Source organism: Sphaeramia orbicularis, chromosome 6 (assembly GCF_902148855.1).
Source record: "Sphaeramia orbicularis chromosome 6, fSphaOr1.1, whole genome shotgun sequence".
In the NCBI taxonomy this organism is placed as follows: domain Eukaryota; kingdom Metazoa; phylum Chordata; class Actinopteri; order Kurtiformes; family Apogonidae; genus Sphaeramia; species Sphaeramia orbicularis.
In genome coordinates, this window is record NC_043962.1 from 5,516,297 (window position 1) to 5,533,989 (window position 17,693).

The 17,693-nt window shown below is 35.1% G+C and overlaps 1 long non-coding RNA gene across 1 annotated transcript; it reads right to left on the reverse strand.

Moving 5' to 3' along the window:
• Nucleotides 1-190: 190 nt before the first annotated feature.
• On the reverse strand, nucleotides 191-16,618 carry LOC115420338 (uncharacterized). The gene is made up of 2 exons (XR_003935537.1): nucleotides 16,586-16,618; nucleotides 191-771 (listed from the first exon to the last, which is right to left on the reverse strand). It is a non-coding gene; the product is annotated as an uncharacterized LOC115420338 (long non-coding RNA).
• Between the last annotated feature and the right edge of the window lie 1,075 nt (nucleotides 16,619-17,693).

Sequence of the window (17,693 nt, forward strand, 5' to 3'; positions counted from 1 at the left end):
ACAGATGAACACTGTAGTGACCACTATGCATGAAAGGGTTAATGATCACATGTTAAAAGTTAGAACAAAGTAATAACAGTAATAGTAATCATAACAATGATATGTAAGTAATAAGTAATGTCAGTTTGCAAGTAATAATAACAATAATGATAATAATTTACTTGTCATTCTTATGAGAATCTGCAGTTTGACAGGATCTTTTCTTTGATCACTTTGAATGAAATGGGCTTCTGTAACGACCAAAGATTTCCCATGGTTCTCTGAGGCTGAAATAACGTTTTTTTCACAGATATTTTTAACCTTCTCTGCAGGTCTGCCGCAGAAAACGATGTAACTGCTGATGGCGCATTCATGTAACTTATGAGGGAAAAGATTCCCGTGTTTATGAGTTGTGCAAGTGTTGACGTCATTAGACGAGCAGCAGCTGTCACAGTCGACTGGAAAACACTCCGGATTTGTTTTTACTCTTGAAAAAAACCATAGAAGAAACTCCAACAAATCATAAAAACACGAAACATTAGCTACATGTCATATTACAAAGCAAAAGGAGTTGAAGTGTGTAGTCATGTTACACTGGTTTGGCCTGTGAGTGGTTTATAAACAAAACAAAACAAAACACTATACCTTTTAAGTTTTAGGTTTAAATCTCTTTTAATATTAGTCTTTAGGCAGTTCACTGGATGTGATTGTGACTTTTTTAGTGGGAGACGAGTCACTATTTTAACCCTTAAAGACCCAAATATCCACTATCGACCGAAACCATCTACTGTTCTAAACTCTTCACTGGAAAAAATCTAACTCTCACCAAGTGTATTTTTCTCATTTCTAGTCCAAATATCTCATCACACTTAAAATAAGACAGAATCACCTAAAGAGGAACTTTTCAGTGAGATATAAGAACTGATTTTTATCTCCACCAAGGAGGTTATGTTTTCATCGGGGTTTGTCTGTTAGCAAGAGAACTCAAAAAGTTATGGATGGATTTTGATGAATATTCAGGAAATGTTGATACTGGCACAAGAAACAAATGATTACATTTTGGTGGGGGGGGGGGACTGATCTGCCTCGGAGGTCTGCGCTCTCAGAGTGCTTTTCCAGTTTTTGTGTACTTTACTTTATTCTTGCATATTTTTGCATGTATTTTAGTGTATTTTATCATATCTTTGTGTACCTTAGTGTATTTTAGCATAGTTTTGCATATTCTAGCATATTTTTTAGTGTATTTTAGTGTGTTTTAGCATAGTTTTTGTGTACTTTAATTTATTGTAGCATATTTTTTTATGTATTTAGGGTAAATTTTGGTGGTGATCGAAGGGGGAACTGATCTACCTTGGCGGAGGTCTGCACTCTCCGAGTGCTTTTCTTGATAGAAAATAGATCTGGAAAATCTTATTTCAACAAATCTTACCAAGATAATTTTCACTTGTTCCATTGGCAGATTTTTTGCTTGAATTAAGCAAAAAAATCTTTAATTAAGCAAAAAAATCTGCCAATGGAACAAGTGAAAATTATCTTGGTAAGATTTGTTGAAATAAGATTTTCCAGATCTATTGTCTAAAAATCAGTTCTTATATCTCACTGAAAAGTTCCTCTTTAGGTGATTCTGTCTTATTTTAAGTGTGATGAGATATTTTGACTAGAAAATGAGAAAAATTCACTTGGTAAGATTTAGATTTTTGCAGTGTTTAATACCTGTTGATCCACTAATCCTGTCAATAATTGGTGTAAAATACAGTCATTCATCCAAGGAATCCTAGAATACCATGGACAGGAATGACATGAGTGAAAATGGAAGAAGTTCTCAAACTGGATTTTCCATAAAACAGTGTTGACGTGTTTTCGTAGCATCCGTCACATAGCAAACATGCGCTTGTCGTCACGGTAACGACTGTGTTTCCTTCATAAATACTGTAACCGTTCAACCCATTTCTCTGAACGTGTGCACACGCGCTTTACTCGATTATCGTTGACCGAGCTGTCTGGCCGGTTCAGAAATAGAAGTCGTTGTCAGTGACGGTCTTGAGTTGCTGCTGGATGTGTTTGGCTGCCTCCGTGACCTTTGACCCGGCTTTCCAGTCAGTACAGTTTTGGCATCCCTTGACCCCGTTTGTTGTGTGTGAGTTCCAGCTGCTGTTGTCACTTCACCAGCAGCACATGTAAAGTGGACATAAACACAGCTCATGACGGGAAGGAAAACACCTCATCCATCTACAGCAGGGGGACAAACATACGGCCTGTGGACCAAAAACAGGCCACCAGAGGCTCCAATCTGCCCCTGGGATGGATTAAATGCAAAAATTACACTGAAGATATTAACAATCGAAGATGTCGATATGATCTAAAGTGGGTCGGACCAGTAAAATACTACCCTAACAACCTATGAACAGTAACAACTCCACATTTTTTTTTTTTCACTCAAGTTTTTATTGAAACTTTATAAACGCATAATTAGCAAAAACAACAAAAAGCGAACAAACAAACCTTGCTTGTGTACACTACATAACATTACATTCACATTTTTCAGTCCTTCCACCATTCTGGGTTCTGGAACCAGTCCATTTATTCCATTTTTTGTCCATTTGTGCTTCTTGTAGTTGCAGTTTGTGAGTTTTTTTTTCTGTTGGTCCTTTGTTGGTGGTTCTGTCTTTCCCCAGTTCCTTGTAATAGCTTTTTTGCAGCCACTAAAAGTACCTTAACCAAGTATATGTCATTTCCAACTACATTTCCATCACAAATACAGTCCATCGCAGCACATTGGGATCTCGTCCCCCATTATTTGTTGTAGCACTACACACACCATCTCCTAAAACACAGTTATTTTGTCACATTTCCAAAAGACATGTGTGATCTACATCAAATTCTCCTCATTTTTTTGTTTTTAGTGTAAAAACAAAGTAAAATGGTGTGATTTTTCTGTAAGTTTGATATGATTTTTCTTTTGTTACGTTTGTTCTGTACAATATTAACCAATGAATTCACCAACGGATTTTTTTTTTTCTATGTATTATTATGAACTCCAAATTTTCCTCTTTGTTTTGGTGTGAAAAAGTAAAATTACATGAAAATATTTATATTTACAAACTATCCTTTAACAAAAAAAAAAAGTGAATAACCTGAACAAATATGAAAAACCTGAAATGAAGTGAAGAAGTATAATTTTACCAATATTCTGTCTGTTATTAAATGTTTTGTGTATTTGTAGATCCATTGTGATCTGTAAGTTTTAATGTACATGTGGCAGAATATTGTTAAAATTGCACTTATTTTTATTAAGAAATTTCAGGTTGTTTGTGGATGTTCAGCTTATTCGCACTTTTTTAAATAATATTTTGTAGCTATAAACACATTCATAATAAAATTGAACTTTTTTCACTCTAAAACGTACACAAAAGTTTGTAGTTGTCATTATTTATAGGTTATTATGTTAGTATTTTACTGGTTCAACCCACATATTGGGCTGAATGTGGCCCCTGAACTAAAATGAGTTAAACATTTACAGATGATGGTAACCATGAAAAATACGTATAAACTCAGGTCAAAACAGAACATGTTTAGGGCTAAAGTTCATTTATTAGACATTAGTGGAAAAGATTCAACTTTCAGTGTTTAATACATGGTTGAAATGTGAACTAAAGTCAATCACATTAAACTCATCTGTATCCATCATTATTTTGGTTAATTAATTGTTCACATAATCATCCAGATTTTAACTCCTACATATCAAAACGTTTCTTGGTTTTAGTGTAAAACAAAACAAAAAAAACCTACCTGATGATTGCAACATTCTTCGTCTTATTAGCGATTAGCACTTATGTGGAGATATATTATTGATATTCGATCACAATTGTTACCTGCAAGAATACTGATAATATCTCAGACCAAAGCTAAATAATCAGTATAAGCGAACTCTTTAGACTAGAAACATTAACACTATAATTAAACCATAATATTACTCTGTAAAATAGTAAATGCACTAATACTCGGGTCATTTAAGGCGAACGTTAGCTGTGTAGGAATCCTCTGACGGCACATTTATTTATTTATTTAATGACACAATCTGTACAGTTCTCTGAAAAACGGATCAGATGACAAATTAACACCATCCTCGATAAACTGTGACAGGAACATGTTTATTTGGAAAGTTCAGGCTCAAAACTGGAAAGATACCAGCATCCTTCAGCCGCAACTCAGGGTTTGTAAGGCTACGTTCACACTGCAAGTAGAAGTGGACCAAATCCGACTGTTTTATGACATATTGACATGTTTATGACAGTTTGAACAGCACAGATCAGACCCATGACACTTCCACATGTGATTTACAATGTGACTTCAGTTTGAACGGTAATGTCGCATTTCATCCGACTTGTACGTCATTAAAATGGAACAGACGTCATAATTCTGCACTGGAGGAGGTGGGACCCGAAAAGATCCATATGAACTTTTTTAAGCACAGTGTAATGCATGTGACGTCACTTTTATGCTGCGTTTCCACTACCGGACTGGGGTACCAGGTACTATTCCTGCAGACCGTTTCCATTACAGGATACTACCCACTTTACAGTACCTGGTTGTCATAGCGATGTGGTGTGTAACTTCCGTGTCGTCTGCTCAGAGAGTTGCTGATAAACTCGTTCGTTGCGTGTTATCCCGTCAAGCTCACGCTGAATTTTTTCGTTGGCCACCAAGGACAGAATTGTCTGAACCTCCTTGACCGACCACAGCTGCCATCTTGAGGATTTACCTACCGCTGTATCAAGGTCAAGGTCAAGGTTACTTTATTTATACTCGTAGGTAGATTTGTTTTGCAGTCTAGGTGATTGCCTTGGCCTTACAACAACACATACACTGAACATGCAAGACAGGCACTTGATCACGCTTACAGACAGGACAAAAAGTGCTCAGTGTTCCACCATTCATCGGTATAGCAGCATGGATAAGTAAAAGAATAAAGTAAATAAGATCAAATAAATAAAAACAAGATACAATAAAAACCAGAAAAGATAAAAACAATCTGGGATAAAAACCAGGATAAGAACATAAAATTTAAAAATTTAAAAATTTGAAGTCACAATAATAATAAATAGAGCAAAGAAATGGAATAAATAGCTAAATAAGGTAGTAAAGTGCAATGTCACCATGTCTTATTGAGCTCAGTGACGGCGACAGGAACAGAGCTATTTTTATAACGCTGTGTCCTGCACCTGGGACTAAGAACCTTATTTATTTACTGTAAACTTCTGCATCTGTTTTTTTTTTAAATGGCGGGTTGCCGCACATTGATAATGCAATGACACAGAGACAACTTTCTGACCAATCAGTGGTCTGCGATGTTTACAGGTCATGTTTTAGTATCTCTTTTCCCCATTTTGGAACCTGGGTCGATTACATACCAAAGAGCTAGTACCGGGTACCAGATTCTAGGTTCTTTTACGTAATGGAAACTCAGAAAGATTGAGCCGATACCATGTAGTGGAAACGCAGCATTTCATTTACATTACAAGTGGTTCCAGGCACAACAAACCCCGCCCCTCACATGTATTGTAGCTTATTTTGGCATCGATCCAGCTGATGTCATCATATCTATCCATGTGCTGATGTCAGCGTATTAAATGTTTTTATATATGTGCCAAGGTTGAAGTAAATTGAAACAAAATTGATGTTTCTATAGAAATGTGAAATTTCACCCATTATAAGTAAATGAGGGGAAAGAAAATTAAAAAATATATAAAAAATTTAAACTTTGTCCTACTTTTCCCAAAATGTAATCACATCTATTCTGGGTCACTGGCAATCTATAAACCTAATTTGGTATGAATTCAACTAATAGTTTTGCTGTTAAAGTGTTAACAAACAAAGAAACAAACTGAACCAAAAACAGTACTCCGTACCTCCCCTTCAGAGGGCGGGGTAATAATGTGAACTACCACGCCAAAACAATCAGTCAATATTTCAGCAAAACATTCTGAATTGCTTTAAGACCTGCAGTGTGAACGCAGCCTAAATGACCTAAATCCAAGCCAATGGATGAGTTCACGTATGAGGAAGCTTCAAAAAGTTCATGGAAATAGAAGCATTGGAAAAAACAGTTGAAGTTATGATGTTTATTTTTCAGCATACTCTAAGTCAATAAACTTCTGTAAGAGATGATAACAGCCTTTAAGTTCATCTGCGTAAAACTCATAAAGACCCAAACATCCACCGTCGACCAAAACCACCAACTGATGGAACTGTTTAATACCTGTTGATCCATTAATCCTATTGATCCATGTAAGTAATTGGTGTAAAATACAGTTCTTCATCTTTTCATGGTCATCAGATATGACCCATTTGGATGTTCAGAGGCTCTGTAGTTACCATGGAAACACTGTCATCTTCTACAACATTGAGTCACTAGTAAAACCCATGGAGTTGGATCAGTGACTGTGGATGGACACACTAGGTTTATGTTTAATGATTGATTTAGTTAAAAAAGTCACATCTTAATGAGTTTTCTCTGTTTCTGATTTAATAACCCTCAACTTTACTCTGAGATTTAATGAACTTCTACATGATCAGTGAATTAAATGTAGGAAAATACCTGATTTACACTGAGAAAAAAAATTCAAAATACAGTGTAATATTATAATAAATGGTGATAAATCACTTAAAAAGGGTTAAATGGAGAGAAAAATTAATTTGGGAACTGCCATAAAAGTAGCTCTGGGTCTGTATGGGTTAAACAAGGTCAAAGAAGCTTTTTTTTTTTTTACATCTTTAACTGATGGAAAATAGAAACCTTTTAATGATTTTTTTTTTAGGTTTAGAAACAAAAAGAAGTCAAGTGGGGTTAAATCAGGACTGTAAGGTGGATGTTGGATAATTTCCCATCAAAATTAGTGAAATTAGCTCAGTTCTTTTTCCATGAATTTTTTGAAGTAGAATAAACCTCTTTGATGGAGTCGGATCAGACGGTCATGACACACCAGCTGAGCTCATCGTCAGAGCTCTGGAAATCCGCCAGATCAGAGCCCAGGCCTTATTGTCAACAGTTACTCAGTGTGTGTGTTGTGTTTGTATTTGTCGCATCAGCACTTCCACCGTGTCTCACCATTTACAGTAAAATAGTGCCGTAATTTCCCACGCTGCTTTGTGTCCTGAACACATTATTGTCTTAAGTGTATGCGTAGTGATACACACCACAGAGGAGAATGTTAACAGTCAGACACTAACACATGGGTTCAGATCGTTCAGTTGTGAAAGACGGGAGTGAAACTGATGTTTCAGTTTGTACTTTTGTAATTTAAGGCATGAGGAAGTTTTGTAAGATGGTGCCTGTGAATGTCATCCATTTACGTCAAAGGAATTAAAACTTAAAAGTGACACTTAAAATCTGTGTCTGATGTCATTTGTTGCTGTTTTGTGGTTGTTATATAACAGTTAAAATCATAAAATGTCGCCTCAGAATTAGACCTCAATGCGATTAACGTTGTTTTTGTCTGTCTTATCGTTTTAGTATTCTTGTCTTTTTTTTTTTTTTTCATTTTTCTGTTTCATGCATCACGTTTAGATTTTGTTGTATGTTCTTATTATTTTGCATTATTTATTTTCATCCCATCTTGTTCAGTCTCTCATGTTGTCTTTTTCTTCTTACATCTTTTGCATCGTATCCATCTTCATCTCTACTTTAGATTCTTTTTGCACCACATCATGAAATCATAGACTAAAGGTGTGCTTTTCTGTCATTTTTACATGATTTTTCTTTTGTTGTGGTTGTTCTGTACAATATTAACCAATGAATTCACCAAGGAAATCTTTTCTGTGTATTATTATGAAGCTGCACAATGATGCAAAAAGAAATCTGAAACTCCCCTCAAATGCAAAATATATGGCCCGTGAACCAGGACCAGCCCATTAAAGGGTCCAATCCGGCCCAGGAGATGAATCTGTAAAATGCAAAATGTACACTGAATATATGAACAATCAAGGATGTCAGACTCTTTTTAGTGAGGGGACACATGCAGACCAATAAAATACTATCATAATAACCTATAAATAATGACAAATCACATTTTTTTCCTTTTGTTTTTAGTATTAAAAAGTAACAATGTATGAAAACATTTACATTTATCAACTATCCTTTCACCAAAAATGTGAATAATCTGAACAAATATGAACAAACTGAAATGTTTTAAGAGAAATAAGTGTAATTTTACCAATATTCTGCCTGTTATCAAATGTTTTGTCTATTTGTAGACCCACTATGATCTGTAAATTTTAATGTACTTGTGGCAGAATATTATTAAAATTTCACTTTTTTTATTAAGAAATTTCAGGTTGTTTGTGGATGTTCAGGTTATTTACACTTTTTTAAAGATATTTATAGACGTAAATGCATTCATAATAAAATAGAACTTTTTTCACTACAACATACACACAATTTTATAGTTGTCATTATTTATAGGTTATTATGTTAGTATTTTACTGGTTCAACCCACATATTGGGCTGAATGTGGCCCCTGAACTAAAATGAGTTAAACATTTACAGATGATGGTGACCATGAAAAGTATGTATAAACTCTGGTCAGAACAGAACATGTTTAGGGCTGAAGTTCATTTATTATTTGTAGATCCACTGTGATGTGTAAGTTATAATGTACATGTGTAAATGATAAACTGAGGCAGAATGTTGTTAAAATTGCACTTGTTTTTCTTAAGAAATGTACGTTATTCACATTTTGAAAGGATAGTTTGTAAACAGTGTAAACATTTTCATACTGTAAATGTATTTTTTTTTTGCTCTAAAACAGGGGTCTCAAACATGCGGCCCGGGGGCCAAATGCGGCCCACCAAAGGTTCCAATCCAGCCCCTGGGAGGAATTTGCAAAGTGTAAAAATTCCACAGTCAAGGCTGTGGAACTCCTTTTAGTTCTGCTTCCACATACAGACCAATATGATCCCAAGTAAAATAATAGCATATTAAAACCTACAAAAAAATAATGACTCCATATTTTCTTCTTGGTTTGATGTGAAAAAAATATTACACTATGCCTACAAATAATGACAACTTCACATTTTTGTCTTTTAGTGCAAAAAATAACATTAAATTATGAAAATTCTTACATTTAAAAACTATCCTGAAACAATAAAATGGGAACAATCTGAACAAATATGAAGAACCTGAAATGTATAAAGAAAATTAAGCACAATTTTAACAGTTCTCTGCCTGGTACTCAGTGTTTAGTGTCTTTGTGGCAGATACTTCTGAGCAAAAATAGGGCTTACAAGCCACTCCAGGACCCACAGAAACTGAAGTCAAGGTCGTCATCCAGACTGATGGACGAACGACAGTGTCTTTGTAGATCTGATCCATAATGCACATGAAGAAATGATAAGTTGAGGCATAATATTGTTAAAATTGCACTTATTTTTCTGAAGAAATTTCACTTTTTTCAGGTTACTCATATGTTTTTTGTTTGGGTAGCTTTTAAAAGTAAGTATTTTCAGAATTTAATGGTGTTTTTTGCACTAAAACGAAGACAAAAATTTGGAGTTGTCGTTTATAGGTTATTATACTATTTTACTGGTCTGGCCCACTTGAGATCAATTTGGGCTGAATGTGGAACCTGAAAGAAAATGAGTTTGAGAGCCTTGATCTAAAACAAAGAGATATGTTTGGAGTTGACATTATTTATAGGTTATTCTGTTATTTTTGTACTGTTTGACCCACTTGAGTTCACACTGGGCTGAATGTGTGACATTCCGCTAAAACTCATGTGATGTGAAATCTGTCCTCATCAGCTCCTCTTTTTACGCATAATCTCAATACTAATAGACAAACCTTTATGTGCAGATCTTTAACGTGATAAACATGATTTAGTACCCGTTTGTGGCGTTGATGTGACCACTGCTGTTTGGTTCAGGATCCGTCTGGACGAGGGATTAACGGAGCAGAAGGACTGAACGTGACCGACATGGAGGTAATGCAGTTAAAGTGAACAGCTCTCGTGACGGCTTCCAGAATTCAGCTAATCTGGGTCCTGTGACTGATATCAGGTCAGGCGAGGGGTGTGGGTGGGTGGTGGTGGTGGGGGGGGCGGGTCACTGAGCTGGCACTGAGGAATTTGGGACAGAACTTGGTTTCCATGTGGGTAACAATGGCCTGAACTGACCAGTCCTGCGCTGACAGTCCACTGAAACATGTTCAGTTTGTGTCAAATATAATCCTCCGTTAGTGCCTTAGAAATACAACAGAGTTCAAGAAAACATAACCGTGGAAACACCATCATCTTCTACGATATTGATTCACCAGTAAAACCCATGGAGTTGGATCAGTAACAGTGGATGGAGACTTTGGTTTGACTTTGAATATTTACTTTTACTCCATTTTGGTTATTCATTTATACTGACATACATAATGTTATTTTATTCCATTCCTTCATTTTTGCATTGATTTGACAACATCATGTTACGTTATTTCTGCCTTCTCTACTTCTTTACACTCAAATTTATTCAAAGTGTCCTATTTTTGCGTTTGCTGTACATGTCTGAAGTTGTTTTCTATGTTTTTGTGACTTTGCTTGCATCTTGTATTCTGCCGTTGTGCCCTTGTGCTTTCAGTCAAAGCACTTTGTAAACTCAATTTTTAAAGGTGCTATATAAAAAAGTTATTATTATTGTTATTATTAGTTTTTATGTTTAGTTCATGATATTTTTCCTGGAAAAAGTCACTTTAAAAAAAAAAATGTTTTATTTGAGCTAATATCCTTTGAATTTACTCTGAACTTTAATCAACATCAACTGTACATGATCTACATGAATCAAATATAGGAAAATGCATCATTTATGCTGAAAAAACTTAAAATAAAGAGGATAATATTATAGTAAGTGGTGATAAATCACTTAAGAAAGGTTAAATGGAGAGAAAAATTGGGAACTGCCACAAAAGTACCACTGGGTCTTTATGGGTTAACTCCTGAACACTAAACTGAACTCAACTTTATTTACAAGAAAAGCACTCAGAGAGCGCAGACCTCCACCAAGACAGATCTGTGTGTGTGTGTGTGTCCCAATCACCACCAAAATTTAATAATTTCTTCCTTGTGCCAGTATCAACATTTCCTGAAAATTTCATGAAAATCCGTCCGTAACTTTTTGAGTTATCTTGCTAACAAACAAACAAACAAACAAACAAACAAACAAACAAACACAGCAAAGCGATCACAATACCTCCTGGCGGAGGTAATAAAGCCCTTTAAAAACAACACAAATGGCCGAAGTGCTGTATAAAGACAAAAGAATAAATAAAACACATAAAAGAATGACTGAAAAAAATTAAAAGTAATTACATACTAAAACAAGAAAAGCCAACCTCAAACTAAGTTGAAAGTGAAAGAAAAACATTTAAAGAGAGAAAAAAGCATCATCATCAAGATTTCAACATCCCACAAGTACCATAGAGTGCACCAATCATGGAAGTCATCATAAAATGTTGAGTTTCCTCAGTTCTGACTAACATCAGCTACCGTGACAAGTTGTTTCCATTATTTCTAAATCAGTCGAACAGTCTGTCTGGATGACAGGTTTCATTATCTCTGCTCATACAGTGTTTCTTTCCCCTTTGGTTTTTCCTGACACAGCAGTGAGTCATCTGCCGTCAGGTTGGTCGACCTGTTGAAACCTGCCGGAGCAGAATTAGTGGGAGCGCTGGCGGTGAAGTGGCAGGAAGGAGCTGACTGATGGGGGACTGGGGATGGAATGGAAAAAGAAAAAAAGAGGATGCTTTTGAACAAACCCTGAGTCCGACCGTGGGGAAAACACTCAGGTGACACACAGGTGGACGTTGTCATGACAGGCGGCCCATGAGGCGTTCACGTCTCCGTTCCCCTCCAGTCATATTTCGTTTGGACTGTATCACTGCCTTGACTGTCGCTGTGTTTCTCCAGACCCGCTCCCTTAGGCTCATTCCTCTGGGAGTTTCAGAACAGTGAGGCAATCACACAGGATTTAGCTTTTTCCATCCGCATTTGACTGATGACATCATCCTCTACGTAACTAAAATGTCAGCTACGTTTGACCTGATATGCCTTCTACTGAAGCCAAGGTTTTAAACATCTCAGTGCTCCCGCCTCACTAGAAAAATAAAACCTATGTCCCTGTGTCTCACTGGAATGTTCCATGAAGAATCAATCCCCAGTTGAATGTGTGAGGTTGTCAGGTTCTGTTCTATGTTCCAGTCCTGTGGTCTGGACGCAGATCAATCTAACTGTAGAAGTGGGCGGGACTTTCATTGGAGGAGAACTCAACTAATTCAGTCAAAGTTCATATATGACTTCTATCACTGATCAATAGGAACTATATTGATATCTGTAACTATTTACATGTTATAACGCATCAGAATATGGACCATTAGAAGGAAAGGCACATTTTCAATATTTCACAAAATTTGTCAAAAATTCAAAAATTTTAATTTGTCAGAACTGTAAATAAACTCTGTAAACACTTTCCCAAGGAAGACACAAATAAAGTTTGAAACGAATCTGACCAGCAGTTTCGGAGAAGACGATTGTCAAAATGTAGACATTAGTCACCTTGAGTTTGACCCTCTCAAGGTCACTCAAGGTCAAAGGTCATGAACCCAAATGAAAGTCCATATATGACTTCCTATCAGTGCTCAATAAAAACTATACTGATATCTGTAACTATTTCCATGTTATAAAGCATTAAAATATGGACCTTTATAAGGAAAGGTGTTTAATACTTCAAAAATTTGTTAAAAATTCAAAAATCAAAATATCTCAAAAGTGTGAATGAGCTTTATAGACATTTTCCCAAGGAAGCTTCATGTAAAATTTAAAATGAATCCAACCAGTAGTTTAGTCAGAGAAGGAAATTTGAAGTTTGAAAAAACTAACGATGACGAAGGCAACAAAGGTGACGAAAACGATAAAGATGATGATGAAGACGACAGCGCCGTCACAAAAGCTCATGGTCTATCACTGGTGATCTATAAATGACACCACTACTACAGGTCTACGTCCAGTGTCTTCTGGTCCTCTGTGTTTATGTCCCCTCCTTTTGTACTAAAACTAAATCTAACAAATATATTTTAAAATGTATTTTAAATACTGTTCTACAACCTTTAGTCTATTGAATGTTACTGTCATTTTTTATGGTGTAAATTTGTATTTTCTTTTTCTTATTTTCTGAATTTCGTCCTAAAATTGGTATATATTTGGATGGAAACCTGACTGCTGCAGAGAACCTTCAGAAACATTTGGATGCAACATTAGTCCAGAGTTGTAGACATTTAACAATAAATATAGAAGAGTTTTAAGTATTATTTTTGCAGACACTAACTTTCCACTCAAGTCTACTTTTGCAAAGCGATTATTCACTGATTCGTGATTATTGTGATAATATCAGGTTTGGTTGTGATGACACTGGTGCTTCAGAAAAACCAGATCTTCTCATGTTATCCACATTAGACGAAGTCCTTTTTTATCAAACTGTGATAGACCAGAATTAAGCTGAGCTCAGAAACCACACTCATCTTCTTCAGACCTGCTTGTGTTTTTGAAGTGGATGGAAATGTGAGTAATGTCTGATTCATAAGAGCTTTCGGTGGAAACCTGCAGCACGGCGTCTCGGTGATAGGATCTTCAAGTGGAAATCATGACTCCAGGGCCTGGCATTATCAAACGTTTGCACCTGTTGAAATATCCAGGACGGAGACAATGGGTCTTTACCAAGGTGTGGTGAGGGACGCGGTTCTCCGTAACTTAGCCTTCCTGAGACCGAACCTGATCTGGATTTTGCAACGGGGGATAAGAGGACTGACTAAAACCTGCCCAGAGCTCCAGGCCCCGGATCCAGACCTGCAGACCCAGAAAAACAAGCACTTGGATCGGATGTATTTACTAAAACAAATGAATGGTGCTAAAACACTGTAAAAAATTAAGACTAGGTTGAATTCATACCCAATACTATGGAAGAGGATTAGAGCTACTGGGAAAAAAAAAAGGTCCAATATAGTTTTTTTTAATAATTATTCTGAGAAAAAAGTCAGAATTCTGACTTTTTTCCCAGAATTCAGATTTTTATTTTCTTTCCTGACATTCAGGGAGAGTATCACTTTTGTTTTATGACATGCAGGTGGAGTACAGCAGGCTGACATGATGGTGGTTTTAGGTGACTTTTTATGCATTGGGGGGTTCTGGTGGAAGCCATTTTGACTATTAGATGAGCAGATGGGAGTTTTGCTTGTTGTTTTGCTTGTTGTTTTGCTTGTTGTTGTAGCGGCATCAGAAGTAAGCGCTGAGTGGCTAACTGTTCTTGGTAGGATCGTCATCATTATGGATTGAAGACCCTGTGTTCTTTATCGCGGGAAGGTAAGTTTATTTTCCAGTGGAATAATAGTGTGGAATAAAATAGTGTGGAAGTGCTCAGTAAACAGGAAAAGCTTTTGTAGATTTTAGTGTGTGTATCCATTTTCTTTACTCAGTAGTATGCCTACTAACGCTGATACAGTTAATCTCTGAATTCTGACTTTTTTCTCAGAATAATAATAATAAAAAAAATATTGGACCTCTTTTTTTTCCAGTGGACTCTTTGTACTTTATAGAATTATTGGTCAATATTCAATAAATATAATTTTGTGCAGACTTTCACAAAGAAGATGTTGATACTGTGCCCTTATGTATATAGAGTTTATATACAGTTTATTTTTCTTATTTTACTTTCAGTATATCTTATATTTATAATTTACTAGAGTTCATGTACTTGGTGAATAAATATAATTCTGATTCTGAAAGTGATTTATTTTTCTTAAAGTAAATCCTATTGCTTTTATTCAATAATATTTTATAAGTACATACAAAGTTTAATGACATCTCAGTGAGTAAAAAGTTGTTACTGTCTATCACATAGTTTCAGTTTATTATACATTATGTATACCATTTATTTAGAACATTTAAACAATGGCATATGCTTGTTGATATTTTACAATGGATGTACATTTCTTACCAAAATTATTGAAATTTACTAGATTTATTTAAATAAATAAACAAGTATAACAATATGGAAAACACATTGAAAATTACAGTCGTGATATTAAAATATATTTGATTATAAACACTTTTCATGTCATTTCATTTGTAAATCACTGTCCGTTCTTCACATTCAGTTAAAACACCTTCAAGAAAGAGCACAAACAGGATGAACTGATGACTAATGATGAATTAAAATCATTAAAATATTAATGTGAGTTGAATGAGGTGATTGGAATCATGATGTGGTCCAAAAGCCAATGGGCCCAATTTGGACCAGGGGATGAATTTGTGAAATGAAAAAAAAAATAAAATAAAATAAAATAAAAAAAAAATACACCAAAGAAATTATCGATCAACAATGTCAAAAGAATGTTTGTTCAAATTCCACATACAGGCCAATGTGAGGGGGTCAAACCAGTAAATAAGATCATTTGACATTTAAGGATCAGATTTAAGGATTAATTATCAATTTAAAGGAGAATTAAGGCCGTAATTTGGGAAAAAAATTAACTTTATGAACTTAATGCATGACAGATGTCATCTGGATGGCGAATATGTTGATCTACATCCTGTATAAATCTTTCAGCACTGATGGTTCATTTCCAGATCTTCAAACAGCCCATTCCACAGACACTAATGCGCTCCCAGACCATCACAGATGCAGGTTTTAGAAGTCAGTGCTGAGAACAAGCTGGATAGTCATTCTTTTTCTTTTTTTTTTTACTCTGGAAGACACACACTGCAAAAAAGGGAGGTCTAAAAACAAGATAAAGACACTAAATCTGAGGGAAAAGGTACTGAAAACAAGTGAAATATCTGTCCATACAGCAAGATAATTTCACTTGACAAGATTTCTTGAATTCAGATTGTTAAATCTAGAAATAAGCGTGTCTACAGATGTATGAACACTTAGAAACAAAAAATTAACTCTTAAAACAAGATAAATTATGCAACTCTTCTAAATCTAAGTTGTTGTTTTTTTTTTGTTTTTTTAATCTTGATAAGAACTAAATAATTTGCAGTGCAGTATCCATGGTTTCCAGAAACAGTCTTACATGTATTTCCATTTCATCTGACCACAGATCAGTTTTCCACTTTCCTTCAGTCCATTTTAAATGATCACATTCTCATATGTCCTCTTTACAGGACAAAGCTTTAACCTGCATTTATAGATGAATTAGTTTTAATAAATTCTAACAGTGTTCCTGACTCCATTCAGTGATTTCCATCCATTGTTCAGATAATGTTCCACTAATCTGTACATAGAGTTTTTCACAGAATGGTGAATGTCTGTCCATCTTCACTTCAACAGAATCTGTCTGTGAGATGTTCTTTTTATATCTAATCACGTCAGTGACCCAGTGATAATTAACCTCATTTGTTGTGATGTTCTTCCCACTGTTTCTTTTCAGTTCCACTTACTTTTCCAGCTTTCATTACCCCTGACACAACTTTTTGAAGATATAATGCCACCATAAAACTCAATTTTACCCTATTTTTCCCTCTGTTTAACCCATAGAGACCCAAACATCCACCACCAACAAAAAGCACCTGCTGACCTAAACTGTTTAATACCTGTTGATCCACTAATCCTATAAACCCATGTAAATGATTGATATAAAATACAGTTCTTCATCTTTTCATGGTCATCAGATATGACCCATTTGGACATTCAGAGGCTCTGTAGTTACCATGGAAACACCATCATCTTCTGCAACACTGATTCACCAGTAAAACCCATGGAGTTGGATCAATGACAGTGGATGGACACACTTGTTTTACATTCACTTATTGACATATTTTGCTGGGGAAAAAATCTATTTTTCTTGTGATTTACATATAGTTGAGTTTGAGGTGAATCATATTCTGAATGACTCTGAATAAATACAAAAAGAAAAGTGTTTTAGAGTCTTCTGCTTCTCTTTCAACATAAAATGGCATTCTTCTTCCATATAAACAGTTGAGGTTTTTTTTTTTTTTTTTCTGTTTGTTTTAGGGGGAAAAGAACTTCATTCTTTGGTACAGTGGTTGTGGACACTTGTTTTATGTTAAATTAATGATATGTTTTACTGAAAAAGCCACTTTTTCTTCAGTTTTCTCTGGTCTGATTATTAACCTTTGAGTTTACGCTGAGCTTTTATGAACATCTACATGGTCAGTGAATGAAATATAGGAAAATACCTGATTTTTTTTACTGAAAAATGTAAAATGCAGTGGACAATATAATAATAAACAATGATAAATCACTTTACAAAAATTGGAAATGTGACAAAAAATAGTTAGGTTAAACATTTGGAATGTTTATGTGTTTTATAGTGAGTATAATGTGGGGTTATGAGATTTATTTATTTTTTTGATCAATTTTTTTTTTTTTTTTTTGAAATTTATATTTATTGTGCGTCTCCAAAAGTACAAAACAAAAAAAGAAAGAAATTCACATTTTATGATACAAGATTTTGTGACACACAAAGTATACCCCCCCACACACACACACACACACACACACACACACTCACACACAGAGGGTTTATGGGATTTGCAATTATGTTATGCTGCTTTTTATATTTACTTTTTTTTTTTTTTTTTTTTTTTTTTACATTATCCCAACTTTTTTTGGAATTGGGCTTGTATAAGATCATAAGCTCTGGTTGGAGGAGCCTCTTATAG